This window comes from Manacus candei, unplaced genomic scaffold, assembly GCF_025592945.1.
Source record: "Manacus candei isolate 608988 ecotype Guabito, Panama unplaced genomic scaffold, ASM2559294v1 h1tg000050l, whole genome shotgun sequence".
Classification (NCBI taxonomy): Eukaryota; Metazoa; Chordata; class Aves; order Passeriformes; family Pipridae; genus Manacus; species Manacus candei.
The window spans coordinates 22,411,415-22,428,756 of NW_026138098.1; positions in this window are offsets into that span (position 1 = coordinate 22,411,415).

Below are 17,342 nucleotides of genomic sequence, written 5' to 3' on the forward strand. Positions count from 1 at the left end.
AATTTTCTCTTTTGTATGTGAAGTAATGTAAAGCTATTTGTTTACCCTTGAAAAAATAGTGGTGGCTTTTACTGCTTGTGTGAGGGTTAAGGCTGGAGAGACAAAGGAGAGGAAAGGGAGGGTAAAAAGCTTTACTTATGTGACAGTGAAGTAAAATATGCTACATGAAAATGACAATAGAAATGCACAGTGTTTTAAGATGACAAGTCTGGGAACAATCTTTAATTTAAAGGGTCTTATCCGCAGTTTTCATAAAGAAATGTTAATTAAAAGTGTGATGACATGTTTGGGATTTAAAGGAAATCATTCTGCAAAGGATTTATAGCAATCACAGCTCCAGAGCATTAGGATTACAGATCCTTGTGCTGTTCCTTTTCAGTGATCATGTGATTGGCCTGCTGTTAAATATAGCTCCCATTTAGCGAATTGAGACAGGCATGGGAAAGGTAGGGAGAGTTTCCCTTTAACCAGCGGGATTTCAGAGGTGTTGGAGATTATACAATTCATTAGTTTTTACATAAGATCAAAGGGAAAGAGGAAGTCTTAATTTGGGCACCAACTGCTACTGTCTGAAAGTCTTGCAGATTAAATGAAGAAGAGAACATGTGCAGTGCTAACTGCTTGTGTTAGAGCATGAGGCTATTGTTTTATATCTCACTAACTCATTGTTCTCTTCCCAGAGATAATTCTCACACTTAAGACCTTCAGAGATAGTTATGTCTATTGTGAATAGTTCAGCAACCAACTGGCTCAGAGGTTATTGCCTAAGCATCTTTCCCTAGGTATAATCCCCTGCAAGGTTTTTTTCTGGGCAGTGTTATTAATCTAAAATGACTGCTAACTGACTCCTGTGTCAAACATTATTCATTATGTGCTTTAAATGCTTCCTGCAGAGGCCAAAATAAATTTTGCTTTTTAAAAAGCGGACCACAAGGAGTGCCTATGTAGGATATTTCCTAAAAGATTAGACTCAAAATGGCAGATGAGGGGAAAAAATGGTGCTCAAAACAAAGCTTCACAATTTAACCAGGGACATACGAAATGGACAAACCTCAATTGCCAAAACCTGCTTTTCATATAGAATTATCTCTAAGTTGTTCCTGGGAAAGAAAACATGCAGCCTTGCAGGGCAGGAAAAGTACTTTTATGAAGACATGAAATAAGTGACCTTATTAGAAAATGAAGACCAAATTAACATAATTCTTAAAAGCAGTAATTCTTTTGTGTCTTGGGTTTTTTTCAGGTGTCACTGGTGTTGGCATAAAGCACGAGGGGTTTTTTGTGTCAGTGGCACTGACAAGCCTTGCATGTGTAAATGACAGTATGGGGAGAGAGACAGACAGATAGATTTGAATAGCAATAAGGTGGGTTTTCTTCCAATGTGAAAAGAGCATGGGATTCATGTGTACTGAGATGAAGTATAGCCTTGCTGCACAGTGCAAATATTTAATGCTGTTCTAACTATCCCTTGGTTATTGGAGTGTGACAGTTAATAGCCGTCAGCTGCCAAATGCAGTGAACAGTTTGGTTCCCCAAAAAGAAAATGAAAAGTTAAAAAATGAAGCCAAGTCAGACTAGAAACCTGCAAATCATAAATGTGCTGTAGCTTAGCAGGCAGATCATCTCCGAACTTTAGAGCCATGTCGACCTGAGCTGCTTCTCAAGTGAGAGAAGGATGGAGTGCATCTGTCTTCAGGTCCTTGCTTTGCCAGGTACTTACAGGCAAGTTTTGGCTGGGCTTGCTGCCTCCCAAGGCCCTGGTAGTCTCAAGTGACATTTGTAAAGGAGATTGAGTAAGGGCTGGAATGAGGAAAAGCAAAGCATTATCATTATTCTGGATCAAATATCTCAAATCAGTGGTGCAGCATAAATGCACAGAAAAATGGAAGAGCTCTTAAACTGAGAGAAATTGTGTGCTTGGAAAGCCTCCCTGTCTGTGGTGCCATGGAGATGGTAACATTGGAGTAAAATATTGCCCTAAAAGAAGCATTACTGTGGAATAATAACAGAATATGAGAGAATATTTCAAGAAATAGGTTCAGCTTGAAAATCACCTCTCATTCTACTTATTTTTCTTATTCATGCCAGAAGTAACACTTCACCGTACTTAGAAATTGCTCTACTTGGAACATACCTATTTTTTGGGTCCCTGGGAATAGTCACATTCCCTCTTCCACTATATGTTTGCTGGCTGTTCTTCTGTGATGGTAAGTACCAAACATAAGTGATTCAAAGGCCATGCTGCCCTCGCTACAGAGAGGACAAGGTAGAACAGGGAGCTGAACAACAACTCCCAAAAATCTCTGCCCACACCTCTGCTGGCTCTAGAGAGAAGTAGGATGGGATCTACCTACTCTAAGACTGCTGGCCATCTAAAGCAGGAGCAGGGGGTGGGACTGCTCTTCCTTGGCCTTTTCCCTTTGTTGGTATTAAAGGTTTCACAGAAAGGCAGGAGGAGGGAAAAGAAATAACAAACAGATAAACAAAGCAGCAAAATCTAAACCCATCAGTAAAATTACTCACATTTAAATTTCTTTGATCTCAGTTTCTTAAAATTGTTTCAGATTTCAGGTTTATGATGATTCTTCTAATCTCTCCTAATCATATTAATACTTGAGGTAGATATTGTGCAAAACCACATTGCTCGTCTGCAGATCCTACATACCTTTTGTTTCCTTAGGATTTATCTCCTGAAGTATTTCCCTGCAAACACACCTGCCCCAGTTAGCTTTATAAAAAGAGTAGATTTGAGGTTTTTTAAGGGGTGAGGCAGTTACCAATCACAGTAGATTTACCCAAAATTAAATTGTTGTCATATCTGTGGATCAGTGAATTGTAAATTAAATGATCGATCCAACTTTGGGCTTCATTTTCAGAGATATCACTTATTGGTGGGACTATTAATGGCACTCAAGTAACTTTCAGAATTTCCAGGGTTCTTCTGTCAACCTGTCACATGGACAGACCTATTTTAGTCTGGCCTGTCCTAAAGCATAGCCAGCTGCTGTGGCTGTCTTGCAGGGTAAGGACAAAGCGCTTTCCTGTTCGTCCCCCAAGGTCAGTACAATAACAAACACATTTTATGTCTGATAGTAAAAAGCATTTATCAGTGCAACTTTTGCATTCCGTAAATGGTGACAGATTTCACAAGATGAACACTCTGGATTTAGAGAAGGCTGTGCTCCAAATACATGGTGTTTTGTATGTATCCTGAATACATACATGATATATTTAATTGCCTAAAATTAGCACTAAAGCGACCTTTTGAGACTTGATGTTTATTATGCACCACAATGTTTCAGGACAAAGCAAAAAACAAGATTTTAGCATATAACCCAGCAAATTCAGCTTGGAAAGGAAGAAATTAATTTGGAATGACTTGTCATAGTGTGTTTACTATAGAAATTTATGCCAGCTCAGAAGTTAGCCCTTCTACCCCCCAGCAGCAGCAGCAGCTAAATTGGGCCATGGGAGTCTCACAGAGTAGGGAGGATATTTGAGTTTCCCTGAGGCTCAGAGTTCTGCCCTGAAGAAAGCCTCACATATTGTTGTCTCAAAGAAAAAAGATAATTGTAGTGTGCTTGGGTATTAACTGGCACAGTATCAGGTCCAGCTTTGCAGTTAGTGTTGACATGCAGAAGTACTGTGTCATCCTGTGCATGACATATCCGCTCACCTCTGCCTGACACAGTGTTTGCTTGTCCCTCTTCATCCTGCCTACAAAGTCACAAGTAGTGTGTTTTATTTATCCTAGACTTGGAACTTTTTCCTAATGACCTCATTTTTCTAAAAGAGATAAAGATGGGGCAGCGTGGGGGACATCTCCCCTGTATCATAGTTCATACCTTCTGAGAAAATCAACTTCCCTGAAGACTCACTCACTCTTTGATGAACTGAGGATGGAAGAATTACTCTGTGCTAAAAAGGCCGGTGAGATTTCTAACAATCCATTGTTGCTTATGCCTCTTCCTATATTTCACACAGTAGTGAGAAATCAACTCCGTTATACCAGCAGGGAGCCCTAGGACTGGCCTCTTTTCTTTAATTGGCTTTAATTCTTGCTCTTTAATTTCCCTTGGATATACCCTGCCCTTTTACTTGCCCATGCTGATGCTGTGGTATCAAATGGGAGCAGAGCACAGGACACTGGACATTGCAGCCCCAATGACAGCTGAGTTGTACAGCTGTTGGCTACTGCATAGAGCAGCAATGGGCTTGGTTTACTTCCCCTCCAAACACCACTGGCAAAAAGAAAACAGACAGAAAAGCCTGTTGCACAGGCCTCTTGTCTCTCAATTCTGCTCATTTCATGATTCTTTTTAGCTGTTCCTTACCTTCCAAATCTTAGCTGTGAATACTCATCTTTAAAAGTAAAGCATGGTGGAAGGGGCCTCCATACAGGACTCCCTCCAGCTGCCACTCCTGCTGAAATAAAAAGGTTGCAAAAGCAAGGATTTGAATGAAGGACAAACGTCACATATGCTGTGTGCTATGGAGGGCAAATGCTGCATACAAAATATGTTTAATTGCTGAGTTAATTATCCTACTAAAGTCTAAATGTTGGGTTTTGGCACTCCCCCCCTCCTTTAGTTGTTTACTTTTATCAGTTAGAAAATAAAAAATCAATGTCATGAAAAACATAATTATATTCCTACTAATCTGGAGTATTTTCTCATTTGAGTACTGCAGTCTGATGCATTTTATCACTTTCCATCATATTATAGCAATGGAAATTGCCAGCTAAAAGCTATGGCTTTAGAGCAAAAAGGGGGAAGAAGCAAACCCACCCCAAAGCCATGTGCCTTGCCAATCAAATCTTATTCCTAATGACAAAGCTTCTGCGATTTCCTTCTTGACAATACATGAATAGCTAGTGAATAATTGGTTCAACAGGAACTTCATCAAAGTCCAAGAGAGAAAGCAGGATATTTCATGTGAATAATTTGGAATGACTGGTAAAGATGAGACATTATTATAGGATTGCCTTCTGCTCCACAGTCAGAAATATGCAGCCTCTTCCTCGTTGAAGTATGAAAACATTTTGTAAATAGTTCTAGCTACTCCCAAGTGGTGGATGATCTTGCTACTTAGTGAAATGACTTTTTGGTTGTTACTGTTTATGGATTAAATGCACTCATTCTTTACACAAATGGAAAGTAAGTGAGCTTTGTCCGGGGAGCCCAGCTGTGGACACATCCTCCCACTCCCAGCTCGAACAGGTTTTGGTTTAAGCTTCGAGTGCTTCTCCTCCACCACTGCAGTGCAAAGGGCAGTGACACTGACCCACAGAAACACAGACCTGCAACTCCCTGCCCTGATCACCCCACCACCCTGCAGCACCCCGTGCCACCCGCTCTGGGCTGGAGAGCACATACAAGGGAGGTGCATCAGGCCGTCCCCAACAGCTCTGCCACTGCCACGTCCTCAATGGCTCTGCCACCACGTTCTTCCTGGTGGGAAAAAACAATATGGAAAGCTCAGCCTGGTCAGCAGAGTGAGTGTTGCCCATGAGAGTGGCCTGTGGTCATTTACAAGAACAAAGGAGTCCACACATGGAACACACCTCAATGTGAACAGCTCCATCCTCCCAGCGCTCTTCCCCCGACTGCCACGTAGCAGGGCAGCACAGCACAGCAGGGTCCTGCCAGCAAAGCACACAGATACTTGCACCACCCTCCCGTCAGCAAAAGGCAAAAGGAGCAGAGATGAGCTTGAGATTTCAGGGAATGACCAAGCCATGGAACTGGGAGCTGACACCCTATAAACACCTGTCTTTTTTTTTAATTGCACATGTGGGCTCCCTCCATGATAAGAGCCCAGTCCTGCCAGCCCCAGTATTTCTGACTACAGGCAATTAACCTAGTGGCCTTGCTTTGGATTTCATGTGCCCCTAGGTTTGCCATATGGCATCCTAAACTCTACATATACCCCAGATTTTAACAAACCCCCATTTTTTAAAGGAAGGACCGGTTAATTTCTTTACCCTGCAATAATGCTTCACCTCAGTGAAAAATCATGCAGTGATTCTGGCAGCCCCTAAACTAAGTTGCCTGACTCCAGCCATGTTGGATGGATGTGAGCTCAAGATGGGAAACTCAGCAGTAGGGCAGCCATCTCTTAGTCTGCACCCCTGAGGACAATGAATCCTTCTCCGGTACATCATCCCAAGGCATCACCTGTGAAGCTTTAAAACAGTCAGTGAAAGCATTAAAATATCACTTTAAAGATAACCTCATAAGGTCATTCAGTCTTGAGGCAGTGCTTTGCTAGTGACACACAGTGTTGGGGTATAGGAGTTCAGAACTTCTTACTGTCTGTTGAGTCTTTTTTAGGTTGAGTTGAAGAGAGCCTTGAGACATACCAGTAAGGTTCTAAGTGCCCCCAAGAAAACAAACCCACATCCCAGCTGGACCCTTTCCTAAAAGGTTCAACAGTCTGTGCCACAGTAGGACCATGGTGTAAAGGCAGGTCTTGAGGAGAGCATATTGGATGAGCATCTGGTGAGAATGTCCTTATATGTGCCAGTGGACATACATGCCCTCCTGCTCTGGCCTCTGCCTGTTTTGAGAGGAGCCAAAAATCAGGGAATTGATTTTTCACCCACTATAGCACAGCACAGTTATGCTAATGTACAGAAACATACGCTACCTGCCAGGATCTGGTTAATTCCTGCCAAATTCATGACTGTAATAAATAACAACAGCAATGTTGAACATGATCCTACTCCTCTAGGCAGTGAATAAAACAGCCTTCCCAAATCAGAGGCTGTGGCCCAATGTCAAGTGGTTGCAACTCAGCCAACTCAGAGCAGCTGAGGAGGCTACATACACCAGAGGAGATTCACTGCAGGGTAACTTGCAGAGGGAGAAACAAGTTTCATTTGCTGTGAGTGCTCATTTGCATGGAGAACAGTTAATCTGACCTGCCCATTTACATGCTAAGGCTCCTCACCCCATGTGTGCTTCAAATGTGGAGCACCACACTACCACTGCAGGACTGAGACTCTCCAGAGGGCCTTGAGCCTTGCAGACCATACTCTGCAGTTTCTGAGTTTACAGACAATGCCCATGTTCATTTTCATATGCTTGTCTACTTTTTAAAACACTTACCCCATCTCTTTCTCTTTTCGCAGGTCTTCACGTGGCTGGTCAGCCAAGTGTGTATTGCTGGCATTAAATAGCCCTGTCTGAGAGATGAGAACTAATAGCATCGGGGTTGGTATGTGAAAAACATCAACAAATTCAGGACATGCAGCAACAGTGAGCGGGATTTCTGTGAACAGTTTGGCCATTCATTAACAAAAAGAAAATATTTGTCATCACTTTTCCCCAGAATGTTTTTACAATGGCAGCTGCTACCTGAGCTGGTATTTGGGTTGCTGAGCAAGTGAGCAGCGTCCTAAGGAAATAAACACACAGGCAGGTGTGCAGCCATGCTCATTTACTGCTTTTTGAGGGCAGAAGAAGGGTGATGTAATTAGCAGACACATGTTTAAATTTTTAATTAAGAGTTTTAATGGATTATTCACTGCCTACCAGAACACACATGCTTTTACTTTCTCACTGTTTCAGGCTGGGTTCCTAAGGAAACCAGGCTTAGTCAGTCATGCTGCTTGCCTGCCAGCCAGCCTTCCTTCCTAATCAGTGTTGAACTCTTTAGGGTTCATGGCAGGCGAACACCACTTTTGTGGTAAAATCATGACTGCATCACAACACAGTGGTAGGGAAAGGTCTAAGCAGCTGCTGCAGGAGTTTAGCAGTAGGCACAAATAGACTTCTTCGAGGAACAGTGCCAAGTCTCCAGCAAAATCAGCTGGAGCAGAGGGAGGAAGGTATGAGAGAAAAGAAGGGGCAGAAGAAAAGAGGATCCTGATATGTTGACCACAGCTTCCCCAGACTCCCTCTGACTTATTTATTGTTCAAAACAGATTTTTTAATATTTTTTTAGTCTCATGCCACTTGCTGGTGCAGTGATACTCTTCATGGTGCCTGTGTGATACAAGTTGTAACATTGGTCCAAAGGGCACATAACTGAAAGATCCACTGGACTCCAAGAGTTGCAAGTGCACAGAAGTTATTTTCTTCTGCTTGTGAGTTCATGGTATTTATTTCCAGGATGTCTCTATACTTTGGGTATAGAAAGGCTGGAGGACTAAGAACAAGATTTTCCCAAGTTTCCAGCCCTGAAAGAATGGAAACAATGCAAGACTATTAATGTTGCTCCTTCCATGGTTCAATAACGTAAGTGATGGGTTTGATTCCTGGATGAATCCACCATTTCTGCTCTTCTGTGAAGGAAGATGGGTTAATGTTTTTGCTGAGATCATGAGTCTTTAAAAGCCATGGAGATTTTGAGAGGAACAGCCTGTCAGGGAGCAGCAAGAGCTGGCTCTCTGCAAGGGAAGGTGAGCTGGAAGCTGAGCACACTAACACAGCTGGCAGAGCAGGAGTCTCACCAGTCCCACAGCCTCCAAGTGAGCCAAGCAAGGCAGGTCCAGGGAGGGCAACAAGGATCAGGCACAGCCCAGTGAACACCAGGCAGGTCCGTGGTGATAAGACAGGTCTGGGATCAGGCTGGAAGGCAGCAGCAGGGCAGGGTCTAGGTTTGGAGCAAAGGGCCCAGAGCCAGGGACAGGCATGGCTGCAACTCAGCAAGAGCTTTAGCTCAGGTGGGGCCCAATGGAAGGAGCTTAGCTTAAAAGCAGGTCCCACAGGAAGTGGTATCAGGAAGCAAAGGAGCTGGGGCAGCTCTCAACTCCACTGGCTCCAGGCTGGCCCTGAGCCCAGACAGTCAAACAGCCAGGAGGGGACTCTCAAGGCCCTTAGACAGGGCTCTCATCTCTCTGTGTTTGCCCTTGCTGAAGCATGGAATAAGTCAGAAAGTTGCTATGTGATGTGGAATGGTCCCTGATGGCTTTAAAACCCTTAATCTTCCCTTTTGGATTTAGGCTTGCCAAATATAACTGCTGCTTGTTGCCTGGTGGTCCAGTAAATGGTTTTTCCAAACCTATGGTGTCTGAGGAAATCATGAAGCTACTCAGAACCTGCTGGTGAACGTTCTGGTGGACATGGGACAGAAAGGACCCTGTCCTTAAGCACAATGTGAGATGGATGACCACCATGGAAGTCCAAGGTGTGGAGTCATAAATACTAAAGCACAGAAGCTGAGCAGCTAGAAATGAAGCACATTGTTACAGCCAAACAAGAATAAAAACTAAAACAAGAAATAAAACAAAAACAAACAAACAAATAACACAAAAAAACAAACCAAAACAAAAAAACACACCAAATCAAAAACCCCAAACACCAAGCTCTTTCTGTACATGCAACATTTAAGTGGAAAAGTGATTTCACTTCACCCATGCAGCCCCTGTGCTCTCAGGGCTATACAAACTCACCTTGCATCTGGACTGGGGTCTTACCTGGGATCTGAGGTCTCAGCCAGTCCCAGCACAACATTAAAAAAAAATGAATGTTGCAAAGCAAACTGCCAGGGAAGTCCTAGCACCAAACTACAAGAAGATTCTTGTCCCATAATTGGGATCTGCATATTTGTCGTGATTGTTTTGATTGTTTTGCTGCAAAATACCTCAGCAAAACTACAAAGGATATATTTGACACCTATTGCTGACAGGCTTTTCTACACCATTCACCAAAGTGATGTTTCGTGTGCCTCCTGTTCTATTTGCTACATGAATTATCCATGCATTAACAGAGTTTACAATCACTTTCATTTTGTTACTGTTGCACTCTCAGTTCATGGGTAACTTTGTTTATTAATTCCTTCTCTCCAATTTGCCTGAAGGGGACGCTTTGTTCTGCACCAGCCCTGTCCTGACAAACTGTGTGGTGCCTCTCTGGGGGAGGTCCATGCTGTTAGCTCCATTTCCAGGATGGTCTAGGGAGGGATGAACAGTTGTACCGGGCTACCGGGTTCTATGGAAGGTTCTGCTTAAATCCCAGGGTACAACATATGCCTGAAGGACTTTCCCACACTGGTATCTCTGTCAGAGCTGCTGTTTGAAGGGATGTGGTAAGTCTCTTGTTCAGACTCAGCATCTGTTGCAAAAGATGCATTTACACTGCAGTCAAAAAAGACACAGCCTGAATCTGGTTGCAGAAACAATCTTGGAGCCTTAGGATCCCTCCCCACTCCCCCAAATCGGTTTTGTAGATAAAGTAGTGAAAACAAATGTTGTAGAGGCAGAAAGAATTTATTAATGTTATGGAATTAGTAAGTAAGGTCCCCTGGGAAAATGTTTTTGGAGGTGCTGGGGCCCATCAGTGCTGGTCACTTTTTAAACATCACCTCCTAAAAGCATAGGAGCAGCAATTCCCAAATGTCAGAAGTCAAGCAGGTGAGGCAGAAGGCTGGCTTGGCTGACCAGGGATCTTCTCTTGGAAATAAGGCAAAAAAGGAAGGTGTATGCCTGGTGGAAACAAGGTCAGGTGACGTGGGAAGAATTCAGGGGTGCTGCTTGCTGCTATAGGGACAAAATTTGAGTGGCCAAAGCTCAAATGGAGTTGCAGCTGGCCAGAAATGTGGGGGACAATAAAAAGTTTTTTCAAATATATTAATGGCAATATGCAGCATAGAAATATCATTGGCCCACTACAGGGTGACGACAGTCACCTCACAAACAGGAACAGAGACAAGGCAGAGATGTTTAATGCTTTTGTTGCCTCTACCTTCAACAGGAATGACAGACCAAGAGAGTCTCAGTGCCCTGAGCTGGAGGACCATGACTGCAAGAATGATCAACTCCCAGTCAACCCTGAAATTGTGCAGGATCTGCTGATCCACTTGGATCCCTACAAATCTATGGGCCCTGACAGAATTCATTCCAGAATACTCAAAGACCTGGCTGATGTCATTGCAAAACCTCTCTCGATTTTTGGGAATCCAGAGAGGTCCTAGCTGACTGGAAGCAGGTGAGTGTTGTCCTGATTTTCAAGAAAGGCAAGAAGCAAGACCCCAGAAACTACAGGCCTGTCAGTCTCACAAAAACAAAAACAAACCCAAAAACCAACAACCCCCCCAAAAAACTACAAACAACCAAAGAAACACCAAACTCAGAAACTGGCAGCTGATAGGAAGAAAAAAAGTCTTTCAGGATGCCTTTCAACAGGAAAGCATATATCAAGGGTTGAAGCAAAAGAGAATAGGAATATTTGGCTGGACTTAAGGTTGGTTCTAATAATGATTCTTCCAAAAGACTACTTAAATTCTCATAGCAAAAAATGTTTGCCAGTCCTTTTCTATGTGAAATTTTATAAATCAAAAGGTAATGAACACTGTAAAAAGTCCTGAAATTATATGGATGAGTTTTCCAGTGAGCATCCCAGAAACTGTAAATGTCATGGACCCTTTAATTTTACCTTGCTAGTATCAGCACAAGACTTCCATGCAGTATTGCCTTCATGGGAACTGCTCCCATACTCAGATATTTGCAGCAGCATTTTGTGTGTGGCAAACTCTTGCAAAATGTAAGGTTTTCTTTTCCCTGGCAGTGCAATATGCAAATACACTCCACTGATGCAAAACTGAGCCCACTTAGTGCAGCTTATCATACTGAAATAGCCTCATCAGTGCAAACACCCAGCATCCTCTTACCCAGGCTGTAATAAGATCTCAATGACATATACACGGGTTTGTAGGATCAGGTTATTATTTGTGTAACATTAAAGTCCTACTCTATCTGGCAGGCAAATGTATGGCACTCTTCATGGCATCTATTTATAAAGAAAACTTGAAGATATAGTGCATCTCTATAGCAGAGCATATAAGCATTAATGGCCTTGACCAGATTCACCTGGAGCCTCCCCAGCACCCCACCCCTGGCCCAGGAGCCCCATTCCAGCTCAGCCCTAGGTTATGTAGTAGGAGTGCTGGTTTCTAGCTCAGCTGCAGCCATACCTGTGCCTGGCCATGAGCCCTGTTTATCCAGACCACAGCCACATGTTAACTTTGCAGCTTGACCTTGACTTTGGCCCTGCCTTATCACCATGGACCTGCCTGCTCATCACAGTACCTAATGCAGATCCTGTCAGGCTTGACCTGGGACCTGCCTCATCACCACGAACTTGCCTGGTAAGTCTGACTTTTGGTTAAACTGGGCCCTAATCTTTAGGTCTGCCCTGCCCTGCTCTCTCACTGCCAGTCCTGCCATACCCCTTGGCTCCTGGGCTGCAGGGAGCAGCTGCTCCCTGACATGGTACTAACATATCATATGTGTGCCCAGGAACAAGAGCATGAAATTAAGGGATGAGTTACAAACTCTAGAAAACTTGTTAATAATGGAATCCATATCTTGGCACCCTTGCCACCATTAAGATGGGCCCCATGAAAGATTTTTTCTAGTGTGTCTCAGACCCTGCTTCAGCAGTATGAAATATAGATCATGAATTAATTAGAAACAATTCAGTTGCATGATCATAAAATTGTTTTTTTTCCCATGAATGGATGTAACTCATCTGTCACTGTCACAGATGCTCAGATTTGTCTCTGAATTAGACTCAGGGCCTCCTGAGTTTCAGATTCTCCCTCATTAGAGATTTTAAAATTTTTGGGGGGAGGTTTAAATCTGTCTACTCATAGGAGATAATAATTCTGCCTTGTTAAATACAGCCATAAGGCTCCCCACATAACAGAGAAGCCTTGTACCTAGAACAGTTGACAGGCTACTTCTGCCCAGCATTGCAGCAGTGGACTAGGGAACATAGAACTACAGGCTGGAGGCAGAAGCCCTGAGGAACCTGCCAGCTCCAGCTCTTACTCAGTTCTTCCCATGGCCCTCAGCTGAGCATGTCACATGCAGCCTCCCTTTTTGCTGAACTTGCAGTGACTGCTGTATTCCCTTGTAATTCTTCATAAGAGGACAGACTTTTGTCCCTGGCAGACACCTGTCTGTCTTGAAGTATGTGCAAGGTATGGAGCGCAGATTTTCTGGACTAGTGCTAAAGAAACCTTTATTGGGGGATTCTGGTAGGTAGTGGTGCTTCTTGATCTGTATGGGGAACAGTTTTATTTCTTCACTGGCTATTGTATCTTTTGATGTTAAAAAAAATGCTGCACTAAGCCTCATCAATTCATAAAGTAGTGTTGAAAAAATGTAAGATGCTGCTGAAATCAACTATTGCTTAAATCCACATGGATCATGCAATGTCTAAAAACTTCTTTCTCCACAACCTGGAGGAGATGAATTTAAAAAGCAAACAAACACACACCCCCTCACACCTGCAGCTCCCCCAAGGTCAACATGTAGTCATTCAACTCAAGCAGTCAGTCCTGCCTGTAAAGAACAACACACTTAATATTGCTGGAATCATGATGGAGATCACGGTGGTGTCAGTTCCAAATAAAGAGAAATAAAGATTCGTGTTCCTGTCCCAAGAGAAGACAATTGGTTTTGAAGGGTTGTCAATCTAGAAATTTCAAACAAAAATGTGTACATGTGCCAGCAAAGTCAGTCTTCTGAATGTATGAATAACCTTCCTCCAGGCTGGATAGTGTAGCATGAAACCTTCTGAATGGCACAACTGAATGTGGTGCTGTTTGTTTGAATCTTTCAGTTAAAAACTATTTTAAAACAGGAAGATAAGTGGCTACAGGTTGCTTAATTGGCTACTAGTAAGGAAAATGGCAATTGCTTACCCAAGATAACCATTTGCAGTAAACACTAATAAAGAAGAAGAACTGATTTAGGACTGTAATTAAGGTTGCAGTGGCTTGAAACACAGTAGAGAAAGACTTAGACTGAACATCAAGAAAAAACACTGGAAAGCTGCAAGGTGTTTATTCTGTGAAATGTTGGGGAGGAATTGAGGGAACCTTCCCCCAAGTCACTTTAAAGTAGCTCACTGAGAGAAGGGCAAAACTGAGTTATACGTTGTTCTGGACCTTTGTTTGCACATCATCTTTAAATTTAAGTTCTAAATGGTGCATTTTAAGGAGTGGTCCTGCTGAAAGAAGTTAAATTTGCCTGGCTTTCCTCATTTGGATCTATGTTCTCTGCTTCCTTTCTATGACCCTATACTTGGAACATTTATGGAACTAAATCATCAACCCAAAACAAGTAACTCCTTTCCTCCTACCTTCTCTCAAAACTTCTGAGAAATTATAAAGAGAATTTTAACTAGATAAAATCCAGGAGATTTCAAATTGAAGAAGGTCTTTCTGTTTAGACAGTTGTTATTGATGTTACTGATTAGAATCACAGTAGTGCTGAGGTGTCTTAGCTGAGACTGGGGGGAAAGGGAAACGTCTCTTTATGCTCTAGAGTAAAAAGACAGCCAAAGGAGGCATTACTGTGTCTGTATGATAGAAGATGAAATTCTGGGAGGTTAAGGGACTGACTTACTGATAGGCAGCCTGTAACAAAAACAGAAAGTTGAGACAAAGCTTCTGGGTGCTTTGTTCCAAACTCTTCCCCTCTGCCAGGGAGCTTTGTTAAGGTAGGTGTCTGAGAAGTTTTGCTGTTATTTGGCCAGTACATTGCTGCCTTTGCACGGTGGAAACTACAGTGCTTGGATCAGATGAGCTTTGTGGCATGAATTGGAGCCAGTTAATGTAGCTGGCTGTGGGTTAATTCTTTATGAAATGAGATTGTTGTTCATGTGTGTCATGCAACTGCACTCAAGAGACCTGATTTTGATTGCTTGCATTACCAGCTGGGAAGTCAGAAGTTTGTAATTTTAGAAGCAAAGGAGAAATGTAATTTCCTGGACTTATATATGATTTTTTAAAAGCAATTTTCCAATGTCTATAGAGTCAACATGTAAACTCAGTGTTAATTCTTTTCTAAGAGGTTAATTGTTACAAGAAGAAAAAAGCAGCATATTGAAGCAGCAATTGAAATTGAGTTCATCACTACATTCAGAACCCCCCTCCCAAGATGAACATCTTGTCTCTAATAATCCTCAGCATTTATACAGACAGGAGCATTTCTGAGCTCCATGTCTGCTTCACCAAGAGACAGGTTAATAATATCTTTCTTATTTCACAAACAAGAAAACTGTAGCAAGGAGCTTTCAGCAAGTCCAGAGTCAGTGCCATGCCTTTAAAACTCAGAAGACCCTGCTGCCCACTATTGTATTCACTCTCTTCACCTGCATGATTTTCCATTAGACTCTTTGTCTCTGATAGTTCCAGATAGCTGTGGATTTGAAGTCAAGAAAAGATGGAGGGGGGGGGGAAAGCCAAGTAGGACTGGAAGAAACAAAGGACCAGTAGGCTGAGTGGGCAAAGGGATATAAACAAGGATGCTTTTCTGGAAATTTCTGGGTTTTAGAAATATGTTATTGTGTACAATTTATCTATGAAGATGTCACAGCTATTTACAAATATTAATTACTTATTTCTACTGAATCCTTCTGCAGAAGGTAAATAAAAAGATCTCATTTATTGTCCTTTCTGAAATGTAGGCATTCATTTTTCCTGGGTCTAATACTGAATGTTCTCCACTTAGAGATAACTATTCAACTACATTTATGTTTTAATTTTAATCAAATTACAGTGTTGAATTAAAAACTCAACATTTGCTAATAATAGACATTGTTTATTGTGAGTGCTCATTCTTTGAGATGCTGCCTGAAGTAATAATTTCTAATTCCACAGGTTTACAATTTAAATGGTATTTCAAATTCTACCACACCCAATTCTTAGTATAAGGAAAACCTGTAGTATAATAGATGGTTTGATAATATCTAAAAAAAAAAAAAAGTCAGCAAGCCCCAAAAATAGAAAATGCATGTGTCCAGTGCAAATAATTTCCCATTTGCTTATTCAGTTTTACTACTCCGATGTGTCTTGGCATTTGTAATGACAGCATTTGTGAGAAAGCTAGTTTTATGATGTAATGTGGGAATTTATTCCATATATTTGTAGATTCCTTTTCCGTTAGGTAATTCGGTATTTGCTTTCTTTTTTATTCTTTTATGTATCCCTTGCTTCCCAGAAAGAGCACCGAGGCCACAGATGAGCTCTTTATTTAACTTAAAATTATTTTAATTTAGTCCAGAGTTTCCAAAGATTAATTATTTGGTATGTTCTACTTCAGATTGTTTCATTTTCAGGAAATTAATGTTCAGCATTACTTGGAAGTGAAGGAAAATGAACAGATCATTTATAAAAGCCTGCCATTAATACCACATATATATATTTCTATTCCTAATGACTAGGATTTAATTCAGCCATACAAAATTAAGCCCAAACATGCAAACACTTAAGGTATGATAGTGAGCTCCTCAGCCAATGGAAACCTTTAATTGGGTTTAAAATATTTGGGATTATTCCCTGAAGCAGATGTGTAACTTCATAAACACACATGTGAGTATCCCACCAAAAACTTCAAGACTATTCAGTTGCAGTCACATATCTTGCTCAGACCACAGCAAAGCTGAGAGAGGATTGATTGAGGTTCTTGGTACTACCCTCCTCCTCTCCCCAGACTGCCTGTTCAGACATAATTACATCTGTAATCACTCCCTAACTCGATACAGTTTGGCTTATACACTTTTAATGGCAGGTCATTTCTAGGATGTCTGAAAGTTCTTTGCACCTTCTGTGGGGCTGCTTCCCTGTGAGCAGGTGACAATCCAGGGGATGACTCACTGGACACAAGTTAAGCATCTGACTCCTGTCGAAAAACAATAAGAGTCAATTGACTCTCAGCTGAGCTTTTTGAAAATATCCAACTTTGCTCTCAGGCCACCCTTCAGCTGAATATAATGCATAGAGAATGCTACTAGTTGCAGTGGAGCAGAATATTCATCTTAGTTGTTAGCTCAGGCAGCATGATATCTCACTTAGCAGCGATAAGCTGTGTTAGAAAAAAAAAAAATCTGGCAGCCCAGAATTAACAGAGTGGGTAAAATACTGTGAGGAGCAAGAGAGGCAGTGGTGGATGTTATGGAAAGACATAGGGTCTGATTATCCAGGCGTTGAGAGGGATGGGGAAAAATAAAAGAGGGGATGTTCTGCAGCTTAATTAATGGAAAGAGGCTTGTGCATCTGACAGCAGCCCCTCTGCAAGGTGAATTCTTTCATAAAGAGCCTCATTCATGAGTTGCCAAGACATCCACAACCTATTCTTGAATTCACACAAAAATTAAAAGCAAAACAACTGACTGGCTAATTTAGCTACTTGCAGGATGCAGCTGGTGCTACTGTTTTCACAAAAAAAAGGCCTTTTCCCTTCCACCTCCTAACCATTCCAGTTTTCCTCCCCACCCCCAGCTATTTTGTATCCTGCTGCACCAGTGAGGAGTGTGACAACTTCTGACTTAGCTGGCACTGTGGGATATCGAATAACAAAGGGGAATAATATCAGGATAACAGAGGGG